The sequence below is a fragment of the Scyliorhinus torazame genome, chromosome 2 (assembly GCF_047496885.1).
Source record: "Scyliorhinus torazame isolate Kashiwa2021f chromosome 2, sScyTor2.1, whole genome shotgun sequence".
Classification (NCBI taxonomy): Eukaryota; Metazoa; Chordata; class Chondrichthyes; order Carcharhiniformes; family Scyliorhinidae; genus Scyliorhinus; species Scyliorhinus torazame.
Window position 1 is genome coordinate 45,375,551 of NC_092708.1, and position 24,342 is coordinate 45,399,892.

At 51.2% G+C, this 24,342-nt stretch overlaps 1 long non-coding RNA gene across 1 annotated transcript; it reads right to left on the reverse strand.

The window, feature by feature from the left end:
• Positions 1–304: 304 nt before the first annotated feature.
• LOC140407766 (uncharacterized) lies at positions 305–17,925 on the reverse strand. Its single transcript, XR_011939789.1, has 2 exons — positions 17,737–17,925; positions 305–500 (listed from the first exon to the last, which is right to left on the reverse strand). It is a non-coding gene; the product is annotated as an uncharacterized lncRNA (long non-coding RNA).
• Between the last annotated feature and the right edge of the window lie 6,417 nt (positions 17,926–24,342).

The window sequence follows — 24,342 nt, forward strand, 5'->3', positions numbered from 1 at the left end:
TGTTCTGTTCAAGAATTTCGTCACTAAGGGGGTAACTGAACTATGAATGGCCCTTTCTCAACCTCAAGCTCCATAAAAAAAACCAAATGAGTCAGTACGAACTGAATGTGCCTTTGAGTTGCCAGGACGACATGGGACAAATTGTCAGCGGTTATGAACTACGTGTGGCCTACAGACTGCAGCTTTGATGGGTTGCGTGTTCTGAGCTATTAGAGTTCACAAGAGTGCCTCGAATGCCTTACATAGGACAAGAGCCCTGATCAGACTCTTTCAAAAGGGTCAACTGCTATACAGTTTTCACTACTTTTATCATCCTATATACTTTTTATTTTGGAAATCCACATTTAAACAAAGATGAACAGAATGAATGAAGGGTTGAAATAAAACAAAACGCTCTGTTGTCCTTTGGGCTATGGACTGAGCCAATTCCTGTTCGGTCTCTCCCTCACAGTGCGGGTTCAGTGACAGCCTCTTGATTTTTCTTTATCGTCAACAGGAAACTGAAAGATTGAAAGATTAATGGAATGAAATGGAAAGATACAAAAATAATTCTTTCCAACTGTTTGCTACAGTACACAGATCGGAATATCTCTCTCCCTCGGAAAGCTCCTGAGGCTAGATCAATTGAACATTTCAAAGCAGAGCTGTAGGTTTTTGTTACGCAAGGATATTAAGGAATATAGAATCAAGGCAGGAAAATGGAGTTAAAATACAGGTAGGCCTTGACCTAAATGAATCGTAGAATAGGTTTGAGAAGTTGGTCTACTCCCCTTCCGATTACCTTTCAGGGTATAAGCAGTACTTTACTGACAAACATTAGAGGTTATGGGGCAGCACAAGTGATTAGCACTGTGACTTCACATCACCAGGGTCCCAGCTTCACTTCCCGGCTTGGGTCACTGTCTGTGCGGAGTTTGCACGTTCAACCCGTGTCTGCGTGGGTTTACTCCGGGTTATCCGGTTTCCCCCCACAGTCCAAAATCTGTGGACTTTCCATGATAAATTGCCCTTCGTGACCAAAAAATGTTAGGAGGGGTTATTGGGTTACGGGAACAGGGTGGAAGTGAGGCCTTAAGTGGGTCGGTGCAGACTCAATGGGCTGAATGGCCAACCTTCTGCACTGTATGTTCTATGTTCTATGGAGCCAGAACTTTATCAATTCTTTCAACATCCTCTAAATCCCCATAAAGAATTAATGCATTTGTAGATGAGCAAGTAATAACAAATACTGCGGATGTTGGAAATCTGGGGCGATGTTCTTCCCCCCCATGCCGGGTGGGAGAATCTGCGTGAATCGCGCCACGCCACCCCGAATCCCGCACGCGATTCTCCCACCCCCCGGAAACCAGCGGCGCGCAATTCGCACAGGGCCGCTCGGAGAACTGGCGAGCAGCGATTCTACGGCCCGGATGGGCCGAGCGGCCGCTACGACACGACACGTTCCTGATGGCGTCGTCCACCCCTGGTCGCTGCCGGCGGGAACTCTGCAGGAACGCTGGGGGGGGCGGCCTGTGGGGGAGGGAGGGGGGCTCCTTCACCCAGGTGGCCTCCGATGGGGTCTGGCCTGCGATCAGGGCCCACCGATCGGCGGGCCAGCCTCTCCCCCCCCCCGGGCCTACCTCCTTCCGCGCGTGGCCCCAAAACACCGCCGCCATGTTGCTGAGAGGCCGGCGTGCGTAAGACGTTCCCCACGCATGCGCAGGATGGAGCAGCCCAACTGCGCATGCACAGGATTGGGCTGCCATGACTGCGATTGCGCGGGTTGGCGCAGCGCCCATTTGGTGCCGCGTAAGGACGCTGGTGCGGCATGAACCACTCTAGCGCCATGCTGGCCCCCCTGTGGGGGCCAGAATAGGTCGTGCCCGGGCCCTGTTTGTGCCGTCGTGAAACGCAACGGCGTTCACGACGGCGCGAACACTTGGCCTCCATATCGGAGAATCGCCCCTGAGGTTTTTTACAATAAATTTAGAATACCGATTTACTTTGCTTTCCAATTAAGGGGCAATTTTAGCATGACCAATCCATCTAACCTGCACATCTTTGGGTTGTGGGGATAAAATCCACTGAGATACCCTCAATTACGACTCAGGAGGGAAGATTGATCATTCAAAGGCTATAATTACCAAAGAACCAGACAGCTGCCGAGAAGTGTGCTCACTGCACGCTGCCCACTGAACGTAACCTTTTTTACAGTTCCCTGGGGGCGGAGCCCCCCAGGGTTCCAAACCCGGTCTTAAAGGGGCCTACGCATTAAAGGTACATGTGTATACAGATATCATTCATCACACCCACGCAGACATGGGGAGAATGTGCAAACTCCACAGAAGTAACCTGGGACCGGCATCGAACCCGGGTCCTCAGCGCAAGTATTTGATCATATTTTAAAGGCATCTATAGTTGTAGTCGGGGAAAATTGGAATCAGGTTTGGCAATCGTTTTTGGTTCAATTGCCGGTGTGTTTTGAGCTTGAAGGCTCCTGATACATTAGTTCCCTACTGCTATGGACGTTCCAATAATTGTCCTCGTGGCAATAAGCCACCACAGGTGGTAGATTCACCCCACTTTTTAAGATGCTCCCCTAAGAGAAAGAAAGAGTAGCATTGACTGTAGAGTTGTCAACAGTATCAGCCATTATACCAACTTCCTCTCATTATATTGGCAAATATCCCGTAAAGAGCGTACTCTTGCTGGAAACCTTCTGGATTGGTTTACCTCAGGCTGGACCATATAAATGCAAGGAGCCCATATTGACTGAACCATCCCACCACTGGCTGCCTGTATAACGCTCAATATATAAACATATCTTAATGTGATCTCAATTAAAATGAGAAAATTAGAATACATACAGTGCAGAAGGAGACGCTTTGGCCCATTGAATCTGCACCAACCCTCTGAAAGAGCACCCCACCCAGGCCCAATTCCCTGCTCCATCCCCATAACTCCACCTAACCTTTGGACACCAGGGGGCTTTTTAGCATGGCCAATCCACCTTACCTTGCACCTCTTTGGACAGCGGGAGGAAACTAGTGGACCTGAAGGAAACCCACGCAGAAACGGGAAGAACATGCAGACTCCAGTCAGCCAAGGTCAGAATCAAACCTGGTGCTGTGAGGCAGTAGTGCTAACCATCGTGCCACCGTGCTGCCCTCTAAGGCTTCAGTGGCAATGCAAAATATGAACAATATCGAATGAACTAACAAGTCTTTTGCTATATAGAAGGAGAAGACTCCATCAAGCATTGCGGGTGAATTTGAGGCTTTGCTTTTAGAACAATACCTACCATTGATTTTGCACTGTACATTCATATTATTTAGACTTGGCCGTCAATTTTAACTTGTTACAGCCAGATGAGGAGGGGTCGACTGGACTCCACTCAGCTTATTCAGCCTTTGAACAATATGCAGCTTAGTGAAAGATCATCCTCATGTGGTCCATTGTTATCAGATTTTGGATGGGTTTAGGGGTGGCACGGTAGCACAGCGGTTACCATTGTTGCTTCATAGCGCCAGAGACCCATGTTCGATTCCCAGCCTAGGTCACTGTCTATGCGGAGTCTGCACTGCTGTGTTCTGTGACCTTGCCTTTGCCATAATATTCACAGAACATCAAGTTGCTTAATTATAATGATGATTTATTGATGAACATGTGGAAAGATAACAAGCAGAATATTATACAAACAAAGTTGGTATGTGAGTTCCGTGAACTCTCCTGGAACTACCCTTATTTGCGACTGTCCTACTGTATGCCTTATGACCAACTGGTGAGTGTCTCACGTCATGTGACCGATGTCTACGCTACCAGCGGAAAGGAGGTCGCATTGCTAACAATGTACAATACTATTCAAAGATGTGCGGGTTAGGTGAATTGGCCAATGATAAATTGCCCTTAATGTCCAAATTGCCCTTGGTGTTGGGTGGAGGTGTTGAGTTTGGGTAGGGTGCTCTTTCCAAGAGCCGGTGCAGACTCAAAGGGCCGAATGGCCTCCTTCTGCACTGTAAATTCAATGATAATCTATGATTAATCTAGGACAAAGGTTTGGCACAACATCGTGGGCCGAAGGGCCTGTTCTGTGCTGTATTTTCTATGTTCTATGTTCTATTCACAGGCACATCACCATATGCACGTTCTCCCTGTGTCTGCTTGGGTTTCCTCCCGGTGCTCTGATTTCTTCCCACAGTTCCCGAAAGACATGCTTGTTAGGTGAATTGGACATTCTGAATTCACCCTCTGTGTACCCGAACAGGCGCCGGAATGTGGCGACTAGGGGCTTTTCACAGTAACTTCATTGCAGTGTTAATGTAGGCTACGTGTGACAATAAAGATGATTTAAAATACTAAAATTAGTTCCAAGCCTTTATCTTAAAGTGATATTCGAGGATGAATATCAACATTTCACTCTGAACAGTATATGTATATCCTTATTGTCATATCTGTCCTCAGAATAAATATAAATAAGGGAAGCAATTAGGCCAATGTTACCAGCTCCACCATGACACTCAAAGGGCGCGATTCTCTGCAAAGATTTCTAAGTGTGGTAGCGAATGGAGATTCTAACGAGATTGCCGGCGCTCGCCACGAACGTTATTCAACATTAATTAGAACATAGAACATAGAACATTACAGCGCAGTACAGGCCCTTCGGCCCTCGATGTGGCGCCGACCTGTGAAAGCACTCTAAAGCCCATCTACACTATTCCCTTATCGTCCATGTGTCTATCCAATGACCATTTGAATACCCTTAGTGTTGGCAAGTCCACTACTGTTGCAGGCAGGGCATTCCACACCCTTACTACTCTCTGAGTAAAGAACCTACCTCTGACATCTGTCTTATATCGATCACCCCTCAATTTAAAGCTATGTCCCCTCGTGCTAGACATCACCATCCGAGGAAAAAGGCTCTCACTGTCCACCCTATCCAATCCTCTGATCATCTTGTATGCCTCAATTAAGTCACCTCTTAACCTTCTTCTCTCGAATGAAAACAGCCTCAAGTCCCTCAGCCTTTCCTCATAAGATCTTCCCTCCATACCAGGCAACATTCTGGTAAATCTCCTCTGCACCCTTTCCAATGCTTCCACATCCTTCCTATATTGCGGTCCACTTAACAAGGCCCCACAAGCTTCAGGCGGCAAATGAAGGCTTGCCAGCCGTTCGCCAGGACCACACTCACCAGCTCTCCAACTAACAAGGTCGAGAAGCACTGAAACAGCATTTGACCAGCCGACCCCACTCAGCTCGTAGCCATGGCGCCGAGATGACCGGCCCCAAGGTTTGGAGACGCAGACCTGGGGAGGCCCTTAGATGAACTGGAGGCCAGGAGGTGTGTCCTGTTCCCCTGAGGGCCCCAGAGGGTGAGCCACAGGGCAGCCTGTACTGCCAGGGATGAAGTGGCAGTGGCCATCAGCTCAGGCAGCGTGACCAGGAGGATTGGCTTCCAGTGCCGCAAGAAGGTTACAGACGACTTCCCGTGGCGGCCATAGAGTGAGAGGTCGCTTATTTGGTAGCTCCCGCTCGTGGCGGACCTTTGGGACCTTCTCCCCCAACTTATGGGGGTTTGATCGGTAAAATAGGAGACCGGTGAAGTAGAGGAGAGGAATCCCCCACCAGTTTATGGAGTCGTGGACCAGAAGTGGTCTGCAAAGGAGAGATTGTTGGGCAAAGAAGGGAGTGGAGTCCGCAGCACAGGTCAACATGGTGGAGGCTCAGGGGCTGGGAATGCCGGCCCCAGTGGTCAATGGAACAGCTGGTGGAATTCCTTCAGCAGAGCTTCGCCAAGCAAAGACTGAAGTACCTGGACCCGATTAAGACAGGGATTGATCGGGTGGAGCAAAGGTTGGAAGCCCAGGACCAGGCAATCAGGGGTGGAAGAGGCAGTGGCTGAGCACGAGGACCAGCTAAAGGTGATGGCGGTGGAGATGGGGCTGATGAGGGACCACCAGAAAAAGCTGCAGGTGAAGGTGGAGGATCTGGAGAACAAGTCATGCAGACAGAACCTGAGGATAGTTGGCCTCCCGGAGGAAATTGAGGGATCGGACGCAGGGGCATATGTGGCACGTATGTTCGAGAAGCTGCTGGGGGAAGGTGTGTTTACTCTGTCCTTGGAAGTAGACAGGGCACACAGAGCGCTTGCGAGGAAGCCTTGGTGAATGAGCCACTGAGGGTGATGGTGGTACGAATGCGCCGGTTATTGGACAAGGAACAGATCTTGAGGTGGGCCAGCCAGACGAGGAGCTGTAAGTGGGAAAATAACAAGCTGCGCATTTACCAGGACTTGGGTGCGGAACTGGCCAAAAGAATGGTGAACTTCAACAAAGTTAAAACGGCCCTCTTCAAGAAGGGCGTGAAGTTCGGCATGTTGTACCCAGCTCGCTTGTGGGTCACTTACAAGGGTCAAGAGCTTTATTTTGGATCGCCGGATAAGATGAGGAACTGTGTTAAGGACAGGGGACAGGCAGGTGATGGAGGACATTAAACTTGGGGGCGAGTAATTCTGTGTCGAGGCTGCTAAATTTCTTTTCTTTTTGGGCTGTGTATGTAGTTCTTTGTACCAATTTGTGGGCCATTGCTGTTTTGTATGCGGGTTAACTTTGTTCTTGTTGGGGGATGGTGGGTGGAATTTCCTTCTTTGTGTTTGTTGGAGATTGTTATGTTTTGCATATTTATGTTTGAGCGGGAAAGGAGGGAGATCAGTGGGGGGGTAGATTGCTTAGCGCCATGGGTGGGGGCTACCAGGCTAGCTGGGCGGGCAAGTTCACAGAAGTGCACTGGGGGGTGAGCAGATGACCAGTTTGACATGGGTGGTTGGGATTGTTGTTTTGTTAGTAGGGGGGAAGGGGGTGGGAGGGGGGAATTGTTCTGCTGACAGGTGCTGGGAGACAAATTGGAGGTCGATGACGGTGGGTGTCCGAGGACAGGCCTGAGGTGGCTAGGGACGCAAGCTGGAGGATGGCCTAAGAAGGGTGATGGTTGATCGGCAGGGGGGACTGGGGAGGGGGCTGGGGGGGGGGGGGGGGACTGGTTAGAGAGATACCCCAGGTGGACAGAAGGTATTCTGAAGCCCCAGAGGTGGGACTGTTGTAAGAGCGGTAGAAGCTGCAGATGGAGTTTGGTCTGATATCCACAGGGAAGGCTGTGGGTCAGTTGAGGAAGGCGAGGGGGGCGGTATATGAATAAGGTGAGAAGGCCAGTAGAATGCTAGCGCACCAGTTAAGGAAAAGGGAGGTGGTTAGGGAGATAGTGAAGGACAGAAGGGGGAACACTGTCTTGGACCCAGCGGGGCTGAATGGGGTGTTCAAAGAGTTTTACAGTCGGCTGTATGAATCGGAGCCCCCTGCTGGGGTGGAGGGGATGAGGCAGTTTTTGAAAGGGTTGAAGTTTCCGAAGGTGGAGGAGGGGTTGGAAGCCCCGATCAGGATTGTAGAAGTAGTAGAGGGATTGGAGGCCATTTAGTTGGGCAAGGCCCCGGGACCGGACGGCTATCCAGTGGAATTTTCAAGAGGTTTTCTGGGATGTAGAGCCCGCTGCTAGTGAGGGCATTTAATGAGGCAAGGGAGAGGGGTGTTCTTCCCCCAACAATGTCACAGGCATCGATTTCACTGATCCTGAAGCAGGAGAAGACCCAGGGCAATGTGGGTCCTACAGACCAAGCTCCCTACTGAATGTCGATGCCAAATTGCTGGCCAATATTCTGGCCTTGAGAATAGAGGAAGTGTTCCCTGGGTGATAGGGGAAGACCAGGCGGGGTTTGTTTAAGGCAGGCAGCTAACGGCCAATGTTAGAAGGCTCCTGAATTTAATCATGATGCCCTCCGAGGTGGGGGGGAGGCAGAGGTGGTGGTCGCTATGGATGCTGGATGCGGAGAAGGCCTTTGACTGAGTGGAGTGGAATTCATTGTGGGAGGTCCTGGTATGGTCTGGGTTTGGGCACGGTCTCGCTATATGCAGACGACCTACTCCTCTATATTTCTGACCCACTAGGGGGGCTGGGGGAGATTATGCGGATCATATGCGAATTTGGCCGGTTCTCGGGGTATAAATTGAATATGGATAAAAGTGAGGTTTTTGTGATCCAGGCGAGGGGGCAGGAGAGGAGACTGGGGCGTTGCCATTTAACGTGGTGGGAGGGAGTTTTCGCTACTTGGGTATTCAGGTGGCACGGGGTTGGGAGCAGTTACATAAATTAAATCTGGCCCGATTAGTTGAACAAATGAAGGAGGACTTCCGGAGGTGGGCCATGCTCCCGTTGTCATTGGCAGGGTGGGTACAGAATGTAAAATGACGGTCCTCCCGAGATTTCTGTTTGTCTTCCAGTGCCTCCCTATTTTTATACCAAAGGCCTTGGGCGGGATTCTCCTCTACCCGGCGGGGCGGGCTGTACTGGCGCCAAGGGGTGGCATGAACCACTCCACTCTGGCGTCGGGCCACCCGGAAGGTGCGGAGTCTTCCGCACCTTCAGGGGCTAGGCCGGCGGCGGCGGGGTTGGCGCCGCGCCAGTCGGCGCGGAAGGGCTTGGCGCCACACTGGCCAGCGCGAGTTGGCGCAGGAGCGCCAGCGTGTGCTGGCGTCATCCCAGAACATGCGCCCCGCGATGGGTCGAGCGGCCACCCGTTTTCGGGCTGTCCCACCGGCGTAACTCAAACCAGGTCCGTACCGGCAGGACCTGGCTCTGCGGGTTGCCTGCAGCATCCTCGGGGAGGCGGAGTGATCTGGCCCCGGGGCCGCTCGACCCATCGCGGGGCGGAGAATCTCCGGGGGGGGGGGCTGCTGCCAGTGGCACGATTCCTGCCCCCGCCAAAACCCCGGCGCCGGAGAATTCGGCAGCCGGCGACGGGGCGGGATTCACACCGCCCCCCGGCGATTCTCTGACCCGGCGGGTGTCGGAGAATCCATCTGGTCAAAGCTCGCAATCTGCCCTACTCCGTCGAGGAAGTAAGGACAGTCACCAGGGACTGCCAGGTCTGTGTGGAGTGCAAGCCGCACTTCTACCGGCTGGACCGTGTGCGCCTAGTGAAGGCTTCCCGCCCCTTTGAACGCCTCAGCGTAGATTTCAAAGGGCCCCTCCCCTCCACCGACCGTAACACATACATTCTCAGTGTGGTCGATGAGTACTCCAGATTCCCCTTCGCCATCCCATGACCCAATATGACGTCTGCCACCGTCATCAAGGCCCTCAGCACCATCTTCGCTCGGTTCGGTTTCCCCGCCTACATCCACAGTGACAGGGGATCCTCATTCATGAGTGATGAGCTGCGTCAGTTCTTGCTCAGCAGGGGTATAGCCTCCAGCAGGATGACCAGCTACAACACCCGGGGATACGGGGAAGTAGAATGGGAGAATGGGATGGTTTGGAGGGCTGTCCAGCTGGCCCTATGGTCCATGAACCTCACAGCCTCTCGCTGGCAGGAGGTCCTCCCTGACGCTCTGCACTCCATCCGGTCACTATTGTGTACCACCACTAATAACACACCCCACGAACATGTTTTTACCTTCCCCAGGAAGTCCACATCCGGGCTGTCGCTCCCGACTTGGCTCACTGCTCCAGGACCGGTCCTTCTCCATAGGCACGTCCGACTCCACAAGGCGGACCCCTTGGTGGACAGGGTTCACCTGCTCCACGCCAACCCTCAATATGCCTACGTTGAGTTCCCCGACGGCCGCCAAGATATTGTCTCACTCAGGGACCTGGCACCGTCAGGTTCCACCCCAACACCCCCCCCCACCAATGCGGCCCCCCACCTCCCACCGCGCCACCAATATTGACCCCACCAGACCACCACCCCCCCTCTCCTTTTCCGCACAAGAGGACGAAGAGGACTTCTGCACGCTCCCGGAGTTCCCCGATGACTGGCCAGCATCAGCACCGCCACCACCGCCATCGGTGCCACCTCCACCACCGCCAGCACCGACTTCGCCGCCACCATTACACCGCTCCCAATGAAGCACCAAAGCACCGGACCAGCTGAAACTTCGACAGACTCCGAACCGTCAACATGGACTTTTCTTTCCCTACCACTGTACAGAATTGCACTAATTGTATATAGTTTCACGTCACCCCCGCCGGACTAATTTTTAACAGGGGGTGAATGTGGTGAACCACTGTAATAGGAGATGTAAGGTAGGACCTGCACTATAGGTTCGCCGGTAGCTCCTGCTAGCTGGCTCCGCCCATGGAGAACTGTATAAATATGCATGACCTCCAGTGCCCTGCCATTTCGCCAGCTGCAGCAGGAGGCCACGCATCTGACTGTAATAAAGCCACAGTTGTACCCAACTTTAGTCTTTGTGCAATTGATCGTGCATCAGGGGGGTAAGGGGGAGTTAGGCTCTAGATTAGCCAGGAACAGTGGGAGATGCTGGGATGTGTTATGTACTGAACTATGTTTACATTTGTATTTGTATTTTTTATTGTTATAAATCCATAAATGCCTTAATAAAATGTTTGTAAAAAAAGAAAAGGTCAAAGACCTACACTGGGAAGCATGGGTGAGTTGATCCCCCCCACCCGAAACACCCCCATCCCCCCAACCCTCCATTTGCCCCCCCCAACCCACCCTTCATCCCAAACCTCGATTTGCCCCCCCCCAACCCATCCTTCACCCCTCCCTTCATCATCCTCCCTCACCGCCACTCCCTTCACCCCAAACATCCATTCACCTCACCCCCCCCCCCCCCCCCCCCCCGCCACCTTCAATGTGTGACGCACGTGTAGCTCATGATGCCCTCTCTGTGTCTCCGAAGCAGAAGCTCTGCCACAATCGGAGGGGAGCCAAACATAAAAATCCTTTTGACCTTCGAGGAACAGGCCCTGGAGATTACCTAAAGTAGCCAAGGAGAGAGCGGTCAACAATGCTGAGGTCAGCGCACGCCACAGATATGAGAATCCACCTGGCCCCACCCAGAGGTCCTGTAATACATGATTTGTTAATGCCATACAGACTGACCCCTCCCTCCCACTAACCATGGGCGTCATTCTCCGACCACCCAGCGGGTCGGAGAATGGCCGCTGGCCGCCGTGATATCTCCGGTACCGGATATTCGGCGGGGGCGGGAATCTGGCCGCGCCGGTTGGCGGGGCCCCCCCCCGCTCGATTCTCCGGCCCGGATGGGTCGAAGTCCCGCCGAGAAATTGCCTGTCCCGCCGGCATAAATTAAAGTAGGTATTTACCGTCGGGACAAGGCGGCGTGGGCGGGCTCCGGGGTCCTGGGGGGGGCGCGGGGCGATCTGGCCCCGGGGGGTGCCCCCACGGTGGCCTGGCCCGCGATCGGGGCCCACCGATCCGCGGGCGGGCCTGTGACGTGGGGGCACTCTTTCCCTTCCGTCTCCGCAACGGCCTCCACCACGGCGGAGGCGGAAGAGACTCTCCCCACTGCGCATGCGCAGGAAACTGTCGGCGGCCGCTGGCGCTCCCACGCATGCGCCGCTCGGGGATGTCATTTCCGCGCCAGCTGGCAGGGCAACAAACGCCGTTTCCGCCAGTTGGCGGGGCGGAAATCCCTCCAGCGCCGGCCTAGCCCCTCAATGTTGGGGCTCGGCCCCCAAAGATGCGGAGCATTCCGCACCTTTGGGGCGGCGCGATGCCCGTCTGATTGGCGCCGTTTTGGGCACCAGTCGGCGGACATCGCGCCGTTGGGGGAGAATTTCGCCCCTGGTGTCCATTCTCTCACAGGTCCTCCAGCCGATGGCACCGGCCCATCTGGGGTGCCCCCCTCCCCTGCCTCCCATGGGGCCACCTTTGAGGAGAGGTCGGAGAATGCCACAGTCGATGTGTGACAGCTGTCACCCTGAACATGCATCAGCGCAGAGACACGTACCTCGGTGGGCAACATTAGTGGACGGGCGTCTGGAGCACAATCTGGTGAGCACCATACAGTCATTGATGCGCATCAAATGGAGGCAGGAACGCCCAGGTGAGGCAGCAGTTGGAAATGCCAATGACACTCCAGTAGGTCCACAGCTGATTGGAGAGGTCCCAGAGGCTACGGGCGTAGGAGATGTCGCTGGCAATGCGAGGCCAACACTTCTAGGGTGCAACTTCAGTGGAGAGGCTGGTGCACGATGTTGGCAGCATGAAGACGGCCAAGGAGTACCATCGTCGCTGCCGACCATGGATGAGGGACTAGATATACTGTCCGACTCGATGGGAGATGTGACCCAGTACCAGGCTGACCTCAATGAGGCACTGAGGGACATTTCCCGGTCTCAAGTGGGCATTGCTGAGGCACTGCAGAGCATGGCCCAATCACGGAGTGGCATCACTGAGAGTGTTAACACCATTGTGCAGACATTGGGGAGCCACCAGGGCTGGCAGAGCCAAATGATGCATGGGCAGCCGTGGCTCGAACCAGCTGCCCCACCATCCCGAGGTGAACCCCATGGGCACGGACCGGAAAGAGGGGGCGCTGTGTGGCAACCCGCACCCATCCTATGGGCTGGCGACGGTGGCCACCAGCTCTCCCGAGTTCCACCCCACTGATGAGGCTGCATCTCACAGCCAGCATCCGAACAGGGAGGCACGGCTGTGTATGTGCCGCCGACATGTGCACCGGGGCCCCAGAGACCGCAGAAGAACCCTGCCAGGGGCATCGAAGGCCACGGGATGTGGTAAGCAGCTGGCTGTCTCTACCCCTGATGTGCATCCTGGGGATACATCTAGATGAAGCGGTCGAGCAAGGAATGCCAAGCACATCGAGGATCACTGAGTGCACTGGAGGTGCGAGGGTCGGTGGGGAGGTAACGGATGGAGTGTGCGTTGGGAGAGGGTGCAAGGGAGGGAGGGTGGGGATAGTGGAGGGGGGGGGGCACCATTGGGATAGTGGGTCACTGGGGTACACTTGTATGAGGGATATTAAACTAACCTCACCGCAACCAGAATGATGCTTCTAGCTCTTTTCTCTGCGATGCGGGCTGACCACTAATCCCATGCCCGCCCCACCCACACACTCCCCCACCCGACATGCCCTGTCCACGCACACCCAGCCGCAGACATGTGTCCGAGGTGGGGCCCATCCCCTGGGTGATTGAAGGGTGGTCTGTGATGCTGCCGTAGTATTCAGGCACAGTATCCATTCATCAAGGTGTTTTTGAGATGCTAAGCAATGAACCCCACACACTACATGGTGTGTCCACAAACGGGGATCCACTTGGGATATGTGAAGTGCTCACTTAGCTACGATTGCCAATTCCCTCCGGCCGCACAGTCAGAGGCCTTGGCAGTCGATGGGGGTTAAGGGTGGTCAGTGGAGCAGACAGGCAGGGGCTAGGCTTGCCCCCAGTATGGGAACATAGGGTCCAGAGGTTGGTATGGCAGACCCACACACGCCCGACATCCCCGCCTGCAGAGACCCTCCACCAGACCCCCATGATGCCCACACCTAACAGGGGCTGCACCCCCCAGTAACCTCCCCACATCCCCCCGAGCACTGGGTTGGCAAGCCCTGTGCCCCTTGATGTGTTGGGTGCTCTGAATCCGTGGAACACATACAGGCCACCAACACTTAAAATAGTACAACACTATTTTATTAAGTTAGAAACTGTTGAACATACTTTCACTGTGGGTTAACACAATGTTAGATTAAACTAAAGACCTATGCCTGTCCGAACCAGTCTATGCACTCAGCACATGGTGAGGATCTGTGCTGTAAGCTGTAAGCTCTGTCCTTCTGAGAAGCTGCATCCCGAATGAGCGGGAACTCTGATGTCCTCTGACTATATAGTGAGTGTGCTCTAACTGGTGATTGGCTGCGGTGTTGTGTGTGTTGATTGGTCTTGCTGTGTGTCCATCAGTGTGTGTGTGTCTGCACCATGATATACTGGTGTATATTATGACATCCCCCCTTTTATAAAGAAATGTACGTGTGTGGCAATAAATAATGTGTGGTGAGAATGTTCCTAACTATGTGTGGGGTGTGAAGACATATTTACAGGACTACGTACATGAGAACTAAGCTATTTACATGGGAAGGTGCCTGGTGCAGAGAAGCAGTATGCAACAAGAATAACGAGATCAACACTATATGCAAACCAGGGAAACGATCAAACAAAGCAATGAAACAATTCAAAGAGTCCACAAGTTCGAAAAGTTCATAAATTTAGTCTCTGAGGTGGGCGACAAATTCTGGTTGACCGCCTCAAGGGTGGGTCGAGAGCCGCTGTTTCAGGAGCGGGCTGGACTGCGTCAAAGTCAGGGGGAGGCAGTGTGACAGGGAGCTCTGCATAGTCCGTGGCAGGGTCAGCAGGAGGGTGAGGTGACAGTGGAGGATCACGTGGCGAGCGTGGAACGAGACAAAAGGCACGTCGATTGCGGCGCAGAATAGAGCCATTCGGTAGACGAACCAGGAACGAGCGGGGGCCACCTGCCGAAGGGCAACAGCGGTTGCAGACCAGCCACCATCCGGAAGATGGACGCGGACGTTGTCATCTGGAGCCAGAGCAGCGAGATCAGCTGCACGGGAGTCATGAGCCGCCTTGTGCTGTGCACGAGACAGCTGCATCGGGCGAAGGACCGGAACGTGGTCGAGGTCTGGGACATGGATGGACGGCACCGTCGTCCTCAGGGTGCGGCTCATGAGTAACTGGGCTGGTGACAGGCCAGTGGACAGTGGGGCGGAGCGATAGGCCAGCAAGGCAAGGTAAAATCAGACCCAGCATCGGCAGCCTTGAATAGGAGCCGTTTGACGATATGTACTCCCTTCTCTGCTTTGCCGTTGGATTGGGGGTACAGGGGACTGGACGTCACATGGGCAAAATTGTACCGCCTGGCAAAGTTGGACCATTCTTGGCTGGTGAAGCAGGGGTCATTGTCCGACATAACCGTGAGCGGGATGCCGTGTCGAGCAAAGGTTTCTTTACATGCACGAATGACTGCAGACAAGTTGAGGTCATGCAACCGTACCACCTCCGGGTAATTCAAAAAGTAGTCCGCGATCAGGACATAGTCTCTACCCAGCGCGTGTAACAGGTCGATGCCCACCTTGGTCCATGGTGACGTGACCAACTCATGGGGCTGCAGGGTCTCACATGGTTGAGCCGGCTGGAAGCGCTGACAAGTGGGGCAGTTGAGCACTGAGTTGGCTATGTCCTCATTAATGCCGGGCCAGTACACTGCCTCTCAGGCCCGTTGGCGGCACTTTTCCACGCCAAGGTGGCCCTCGTGTAGCTGTTCCAGGACGAGCTGGCGCATGCTATGCGGGATGACAATGCGGTCCAGTTTTAGAAGAACCCCGTCTACTGCCAGATCATCTCTGACATTATAGAATTGAGGGCATTGGCCCTTGAGCCACCCGTCCATTAGGTGGCGCATGACACGCTGTAGCAAGGGCTCAGCCACCGTCTCGCGGCGAATCCGAGGCTGGTAGATTGGAGGCCGTGAATGCCACATGGGCGTCAACGTGGCAGACAAATCCCGCTGGGTCACATGGAGTGTTGACTGCCCTGGAGAGAGCATCAGCAATGATGAGATCTTTGCCTGGGGTGTATACCAGCTGGAAGTCATATCGCCGGAGTTTGAGAAGAATACGCTGGAGGTGGGGCGTCATGTCGTTCAAGACTTTCTGTATTATATTGACCAGCGGGCGATGGTCGGTCTCGACGGTGAATTGAGGAAGTCCGTAGACATAATCGTGAAACTTAACAACACCGGTCAGAAGGCCCAGGCACTCCTTTTCTATCTGCACATAGCGCTGCTCCGTGGGGGTCATCGCACGTGATGCATATGCAACGGGGGCCCATGATGAGGCCTCATCACGTTGAAGGAGCACTGCCCCAATGTTGGATTGACTGGCATCGGTCAAAATTTTGGTCTCCTTTGCTGGATCAAAGAAAGCTAAGACCGGGGCCGTGGTCAGTTTTGCCTCAGTTCTCTCCATTCGCGCTCGTGGGCAGGGAGCCATTGGAAGTCTGTCGTCTTCCTGACCAGGTTCCTGAGAGCCGTGGTGTGAGAGGCGAGGTTAGGGATGAATTTCCCTAAAAAATTGACCATGGCCAGAAATCGGAGGACCGCCTTTAATTTTGATTTATCTTCACCATCAGCAAAGGTGAGAGAATTGAAAATGTGGATGGCATGTTCCCCGGCCGTGGATAGGAAGAGAGCGATCTTCCTGGTGTCTGAGGCATCTTCCCGGTCAGTGGCTTCAAGGTAGAGTTGGAAGCGTTGTTTGAATATCTTCCAGTTGGCCCCTAGGTTACCGATGATGCGGAGCGACGGCGGCGGGCGGACGCTGTCCATTTTACAGGATGGCTGTATGCTGGTGGAAGGCAGATCACTTGCAGGTAGATCTAAGAAGTTCTAACATCCCTCAACTACTGGTACCATGATGTGTTGGGTGATCTGGATCCGTGGAACACATACAGGCCACCAATGCTTAAAATAGTGCAACACTATTTTATTAAGTTAGAAACTGTTGAACATACTTTCACTGTGGGTTAACACGATGTTAGATTAAACTAAAGACCTATGCCTGTCCGAACCAGTCTATGCACTCAGCACATGGTGAGGATCTGTGCTGTAAGCTGAAAGCTCTGTCCTTCTGAGAGGCTGTATCCCGAATGAGCGGGACCTCTGATGTCCTCTGTCTATATAGTGCGTGTGCTCTAACTGGTGATTGGCTGTGGTGTTGTGTGTGTTGATTGGTCTTGCTGTATGTCCATCAGTGCGTGTGTCTGCACCATGATATACTGGTGTATATTATGACACCCCTGGGCTGACTGCCTGGGAGCGAAGATGGCTGCTCACCTCCCCGGCTCCCCGTAGCAGTCCATCATGGCTCAGTGGTAGCAGCCTAATTTCTGAGTCAGAGGGTTGTCAGCCATGGGGGAGGGGAGATGGGGGGGGGGGGGGGGGGGGAGGGGGAGCTGCTGCAGAGACTTGGGCAGGGATTTTCCATGACAGAGGCGGAGAATTATTGGCTGCCAGTGAAATGTTCTGGTCCCATAGGAGCCAATGGCAATTTGCAGGGCCCGCTGGTCCCGCTGTCGGGGATTCTGCTTCAGTGGGGGGAGGGGGCACGAGGGGCATTGACTCCGGTGGGAACAGAAGATCCCAGTGGCAGGAAAGGCTGGACAATTCGGCTTTTGAACACAAAAATCTAGGCTGGCCCTCCAACACAGTACTGAGGGGGTGCTGCGCAGTCAGAGGTGCTGCCTATCGAATGGGCCTTTAAAGAAAAGCTCCATCTGCCCTCACAGGTGGGCAACACAAAAGATCCTGTGGCAATATTTCAAAGACAAGTAGGTTAGTTATCCCAAGTGTCCTGACTTATGGTTATCCCTCAATCAACATCACCAAAACAGATTTTCTGATGATTACCACATTAGCTGCCACATTTCCTGTGTTATAACTTTGGTAACACAACAAAACCACTTCATTGGTCGTAAAACACTTCATAGAATCATAGAATTTACAGTGCAGAAGGAGGCCACTTGGCCCATCGAGTCTACACTGGCTTTTGGAAAGAGCACCCCAATTAAGCCCACACCTCCACCCTATCCCTTTAACCCAGTCACCCCACCTAACCTAAGGGCAATTTAGCATGGCCAATCCACCTAACCTGCACATCTTTGGACTGTGGGAGGAAACCGGACATCATGCGGTTGCGAAAGGTGCTAGTTCTTTCTTTGGATGCCTGTTACAGCAAGAGGCTTTATATCGTGGAATATATCACGGGATTGAAATGACCGTCCATAACATTAACACAGATAAAAGCCGAATGGGTAAGACACACAACTTCCCTTTTTACACACCTGACAAGGTCTTGTCTGCTGCGGCAATTCACCAAGCTTCCTTCGGTAGCACCTTCCAAAACTGCGACCGCTACCATCTTGAAGGACCGGGATAAGAGATACATAAGGAACACCACCATCTGCAAGTTCCCCTCCAAACCATTCACCATCCTGACTTGGAAATATATCGCCGTTCCTTCATAGTCGCTGAGTCAAAATCCTGAAACTTCCTCCTTAACAGCAATTATTGAGAATCATATTAGTGTCCAATAAGTAAATCCAAATAAGCCATGATTGAGAATAAAGTTGCAATATGACTTGACGGAGGACCTATCTATTCAATTGATATATACAGAACTCAAAACAGCCGTGCATTTTCTGTTGACATACAATGGGCGGGATTCTCCCAACGAGCGGCTAAGTGCCGACGCCGGAGGAAAAATGGGAGCGTTTTACTCCGGTGTCGGTGCCCGTTCCGGGACCCCATTCTGCTGGAGCCTACACGACTCCAGCTGTCGCTCCCGGCCTGAACCCGGCTTCCACGCATGCACAGTTGGCCCGGCGCCAATTAACGCATGCGCAGTGGCCTTCTTCCCCGCGGTGGCCCCGACTCCAAATGGTGCAGGGCTACATGAGCTGGCGCAGAGGAAAGGAGGCTGGGGGGCAGAGAGGCCGGCCCGCCGACCGGTGGGCCCCGATTGCGGGCCAGGCCACTGCGGAGCCCACCCCCCAGGGGTCGGAACACCCCTCCCTCAGGCCGCCCCGGGACCCTTCAACGCTGAGGTCCTGCCAGCTCAGAGGATGGTAGAACGGCGTCGGCGGACTCGGCTTTTTGTCGACGGCCGCTCGGCCCATTCGGGCCGGAGAATCGGCACGCTGGCTAGTGCCAGCCCAGGCCGGAGAGTCAACGCATACCCCGACCGGCGGTGCGCCGACCACGCCAATGCCTATGGCGCTGATTCTCCGCATTGCGGAGAATTGCATCCCGGTGTCAGGTTGGCGTGGCACAATTCGCGCGGCGCCACCCGGAGTCTCCGACCCGGCAGGGGGGGGGTCGGATAATTCTGCCCAATATGTTTATTCAAGGAAAGCGCCGGGTTAATTTTGAATTAGTTTTATGTTGAGTTTTTTATTTACTTTGCAGGTTCTGTGACATTTCTTTTGGCTGATTTTGCTCGCATAGTTCTGTGACACCCCTGGCAGTTTATACAATTAAGCCAACAATCAACATGAAAGACATCCCGGGCTTCAGAAATAAAATACTGCAGATGCTGGAACTCTGAAATAAAAACAGGCAACACTCAAAATAGTAGGTCTATGGAGAGAGAAAAAGAGTTTGCATTTCAGGTAGATGTGAACAGATGCTGACAGATGCTGAGTATTGCCAGCATTTTCTGATTTTCTCCAATGTTCGAGTTGTAAAATATTAACATCTGGAGAATGCAGGTTCAACTGTATTTGACATACAAGACAGGCGAATGGGTTTTGCGGCATCCATCAGCCCCCAACCAGCCCGTTCCAGCTTTTCTTCAAAAAGAAAACATACATCAGCAATTAAGTTTATTCCCAAACCAGACTTAATAATTAGTCTCACAATGCACAGAGGTGTCTAAAACAACATGTGGTGTTTGTGACTAATTAGCTCTCACAAAATAACTGATGAATCGGTGACGTGCGCGGTCATCCAGCAAATGATGATTTCTTTTCATGTTTACCTGTGCATACCAGGCATTTTCTGCATTTTCTCAGTCTACGGGACTGATTTTAATCTGACATGCGTGACAAAAATGGTTCAGGTAGGCAGTTAATTTACACCAGATCACGCAACCTGCTGCCTACTGCGGTTAATGAGCCACAATATTTGCCCACTCTACTGGGCAGGGGGCAAGGGCACCTAAAGGTGACAGGACCTATTTTTAACAGGTGCATGTCAGGTTCAAGTGGCAAGGGTGGCACGGTAGCACAGTGGTTAGCACTGTTGCTTCACAGCGGCAGAGTCCCAGGTTCGATTCCCGGCTTGGGTCACTGTCTGTGCGGAGTCTGCACGTTCTCCCCGTTTTACGTGTGTTTCCTCCGGGTGCTCCGGTTTCCTCCCACAAGTCCCGAAAGACATGCTTGTTAGGTGAATTGGACATTCTGAATTCACCCTCAGTGTGCCCGAACAGGCACCGGAGTGAGCTGACTCGGGGATTTTCACAGTAACTTCATTGCAGTGTTAATGTAAGCCTACTTGTGACACCAATAAAGATTATTAATAATTATTATTACAGAGTTGGGAGCTGACTGCAATTTTTACTAGTAGGATGTTTACCCCTAGTCATAAACAATACTGGGCTGAGGGGGATGTATGAGTGCAGAGGGCAATCTAGTTTGAAGCAAGAATACACTGCGGGATCTAGTGCGCGACATTGATCCAAATGGGCTACCTGATAATGCCGTTGAAAAAATGATTTTGTAGATTGCTGATGTTTTTGTTGCTGATGTGGTGAATGCTGAATGTAACTAGCATGTCACCGTGGGTTAAACACGCTGGAAGTCAAGGATGTTCAACTGCATCTTGAACGCCAGTGGAATATGTGGAATCCAGGATTTGGTTCTGGTGAGATTGGGCCCTTGGATGGAGAATGGCACTGATACAGTCATGTTAGAGTACCTTTAAGAAGTAGGTGTTTATCAAATAGCTGTAGTGGATGTACCTTTTAGAAATGGGATTTATCAAATAGCTGCAGTGATGTCAGAGTGTGGGTGGGGCTGGGCTGTCTGTCTGCTTTTACTTCTGGTTTTGAGCTGGCAGCTACAGTGGGTGTTTGGTTTCCTTTTCAGAGTTGGAGCTGCATCCAGCCAAACAAGGTATAATTTTGATCTCTCTCTGCATGAAATGAATGTCTTCAGATCACTTGCTAATTTAAAAGTGATAACTGCTCTCAGTAGAGAATTTAAACCTGATGTCTTTGTTAACGAGGGTATTTGTCTTATGAATGCTGCTGGGAAAGATTAAGGGTTACTTATAGAGTGCTGTATTCATTGGGGGGAGTATTTGAGTTGATAGTTGCTAAGATGTTTACTGTGTGTTTATAAAATGTTAACTGGATTCATATAATAAACATTGTTTTGTTTTAAAAGTACTTTAGATCTCTGTTGCATCGCACCTGGAGAGTGGGCCCTTGTGCTTCCCATAACCAAAATCTATTAAAAGTTGTGGGTCAGGTTAACTCCATGAAACACTTTGGGGTTCTCTAAACCCTGGCCTATAATAATATGTGGAACAAGTAACACATTGATGGACAGATAATTTCAATGACAAAGCTCTGGACATGATGACACATATTGTGTGTTTGTGTTTATTGTGAAATGAGAAGATATAGCTTTGTATTAGAACCAACATGGAATGGTGATGTTTCCTTGTTGTTTAATGGTTAGTGTGATATGTGGAATGCGACGTAGCTGATTTTCAAATCTTTGCTACTGTTGGTCGTTTAAAAAACCAAAATATTCTCAACTCTCAAGGGGCTCCTCGAGGGCACACATGCCATGTCTCAGAGGATGATTAGTGCACTGCATGTCAAGCAAACTTTGAAGCCTGAACAGTGTGCCTGAACTCCAGGAGCGTCAGCACCATGGGGCAGCTGCCAACAATCAAACACTAAAGAGCAGACCTTCAGCACTGTGGATCCTCTCACGACCAAAGGGTATGGGTGTCGATCAGTCTCCCTAATGTCACCGGCAGGGGTTTGGGGTAAGTGTGCAGAGTAAGTGTGCAGAGTAAGGTTTGTCAGGAAAACTGGCTGGTTGGACGGCACTCTGAGAGAAGGCGGGACACGTAAGGGTGGGGAAGGCTTGGGGGATTTGAGGTTGCCGGGATGGATGCCCTCACTGATCGTTGGTCTCTCTCTTTCTCCAATTCCAGACAGATACCAAGCTTGTTGCTGGAATTGATCCCGCAGCACCTGTCCATGGATTACTAGTGGCAACCAATGCTGGAGAACATAAGAACTAGAAGCAGGAGTAGGCCATCTGGCCCCTCGAGCCTGCTCCACCATTCAATGAGATCATGGCTGATCTTTTGTGGACTCAGCTTCACTTTCCGGCCCGAACACCATAACTCTTAATCCCTTTATTCTTCAAAAAACTATCTATCTTTATCTTAAAAACATTTAATGAAGGAGCCTCTACTGCTTCACTGGGCAAGGAATTTCATAGATTCACAACCCTTTGGGTGAAGAAGTTCCTCCTAAACTCAGTCCTAAATCTACTTCCCCTTATTTTGAGGCTATGCCCCCTAGTTCTGCTTTCACCAGCCAGTGGAAACAACCTGCCCACATCTATCCTACCTATTCCCTTCATAATTTTATATGTTTCTATAAGATCCCCCCTCATCCTTCTAAATTCCAACAAGTACAGTCCCAGTCTACTCAACCTCTCCTCGTAATCCAACCCCTTCAGCTCTGGGATTAACCTAGTGACTCTCCTCTGCACACCCTCCAGTGCCAGTACGTCCTTTCTCAAGTAAGGAGACCAAAACTGAACACAATACTCCAGGTGTGGCCTCACTAACACCTTATACAATTGCAGCATAACCTCCCTAGTCTTAAACTCCATCCCTCTAGCAATGAAGGACAAAATTCCATTTGCCTTCTTAATCACCTGTTGCACCTGTAAACCAACGTTTTGCGACTCATGCACTAGCACACCCAGGTCTCTCTGCACAGCAGCATGTTTTAATATTTTATCATTTAAATAATAATCCCTTTTGCTGTTATTCCTACCAAATTGGATAACCTCACATTTGTCAACATTGTATTCCATCTGCCAGACCCTAGCCCATTCACTTAGCCTATCCAAATCCCTCTGCAGACTTCCAGTATCCTCTGCACCTTTTGCTTTACCACTTATCTTAGTGTCGTCTGCAAACTTGGACACATTGCCCTTGGTCTCCAACTCCAAATCGTCTATGTAAATAGTGAACTGTTCTGGGCCCAACACTGATCCCTGAGGGACACCACTAGATACTGATTGCCAAAGAGAGAAACACCCATTAAACCCCACTCTTTGCTTTCTATTAATTAACCAATCCTCTATCCATGCTACTACTTTCCCCTTAATGCCATGCATCTTTATCTTATGCAGCAACCTTTTGTTTGGCACCTTGTCAAAGGCTTTCTGGAAATCCAGATATACCACATCCATTGGCTCCCCATTATCTACCGCACTGGTAATGTCCTCAAAAAATTCCACTAAATTAGTTAGGCATGACCTGCCCTTTATGAACCCATGCTGCGTCTGCAAAATGGGACAATTTCCATCCAGATGCCTCGCTATTTCTTCCTTGATGATAGATTCTAGCATCTTCCCTACTATCGAAGTTAAACTCACTGGCCTACAATTACCCGCTTTCTGCCTACCTCCTTTTTTAAACAGTGGTGTCACGTTTGCTCATTTCCAATCTGCCGGGACCACCCCAGAGTCTAGTGAATTTTGGTAAATTATCACTAGTGCATTTGCAATTTCCCTAGCCATCTCTTTTAGCACTCTAGGATGCATTCCATCAGGGCCAGGGGACTTGTCTACCTTTAGCCGCATTAGCTTGCCCATCACTACCTCCTTGGTGATAACAATCCTCTCAAGGTCCTCACCTGTCATAGCCTCATTTCCATCAGTCACTGGCATGTTATTTGTGTCTTCCACTGTGAAGACCGACCCAAAGAACCTGTTCAGTTCCTCAGCCATTTCCTCATCTCCCATTATTAAATCTCCCCTCTCATCCTCTAAAGGACCAATATTTACGTTAGCCACTCTTTTTTGTTTTATATATTTGTCGAAACTTTTACTATCTGTTTTTATATTCTGAGCAAGTTTACTCTCATAATCTATCTTACTCTTCTTTATAGCTTTTTTAGCAGCTTTCTGTTGCCCATAAAGATTTCCCAGTCCTCTAGTCTCCCACTAATCTTTGCTACTTTGTATGCTCTTTCCTTCAATTTGCTACTCTCTCTTATTTCCTTAGATATTCACAGTCGATTTTCCCTCTTTCTACCGTCCTTCTTTTTTGTTGGTATAAAACTTTGCTGAGCACTGTGAAAAATCGCTTGGAAGGTTCTCCACTGTTCCTCAACTGTTTCACCATAAAGCCTTTGCTCCCACTCTACCTTAGGTAGTTCTTCTCTCATCCCATTGTAATCTCCTTTGTTTATGCACAAAACACTAGAGCTTGATTTTCCCTTCTCACCCTCCATCTGTATTTTAAATTCCGCCATATTGTGATCGCTCCTTCCGAGAGGATCCCTAAATATGAGATCATTAATCAATCCTGTCTCATTACACAGGACTACTCCTATCAGTGACTTTTTTGCCTTACTATTCCTGATTTCCACCCAAATGGATTCAACCTTATCCTCCATAGCACCGATGTCATCCCTTACTGTTGCCCGGATGTCATCCTTAAATAACAGAGCGACACCACCATCCACTCTGTCCTTCCGAATAGTTTGATACCCTCGGATATTTAACTCCCAGTCATGACCATCCGTTAACCATATTTCAGTCATGGCCACTAAATCATAGTTATTCACGATGATTTGCACGATCAACCCATTTACCTTATTCCAAATACTACGAGCATTCAGGTAA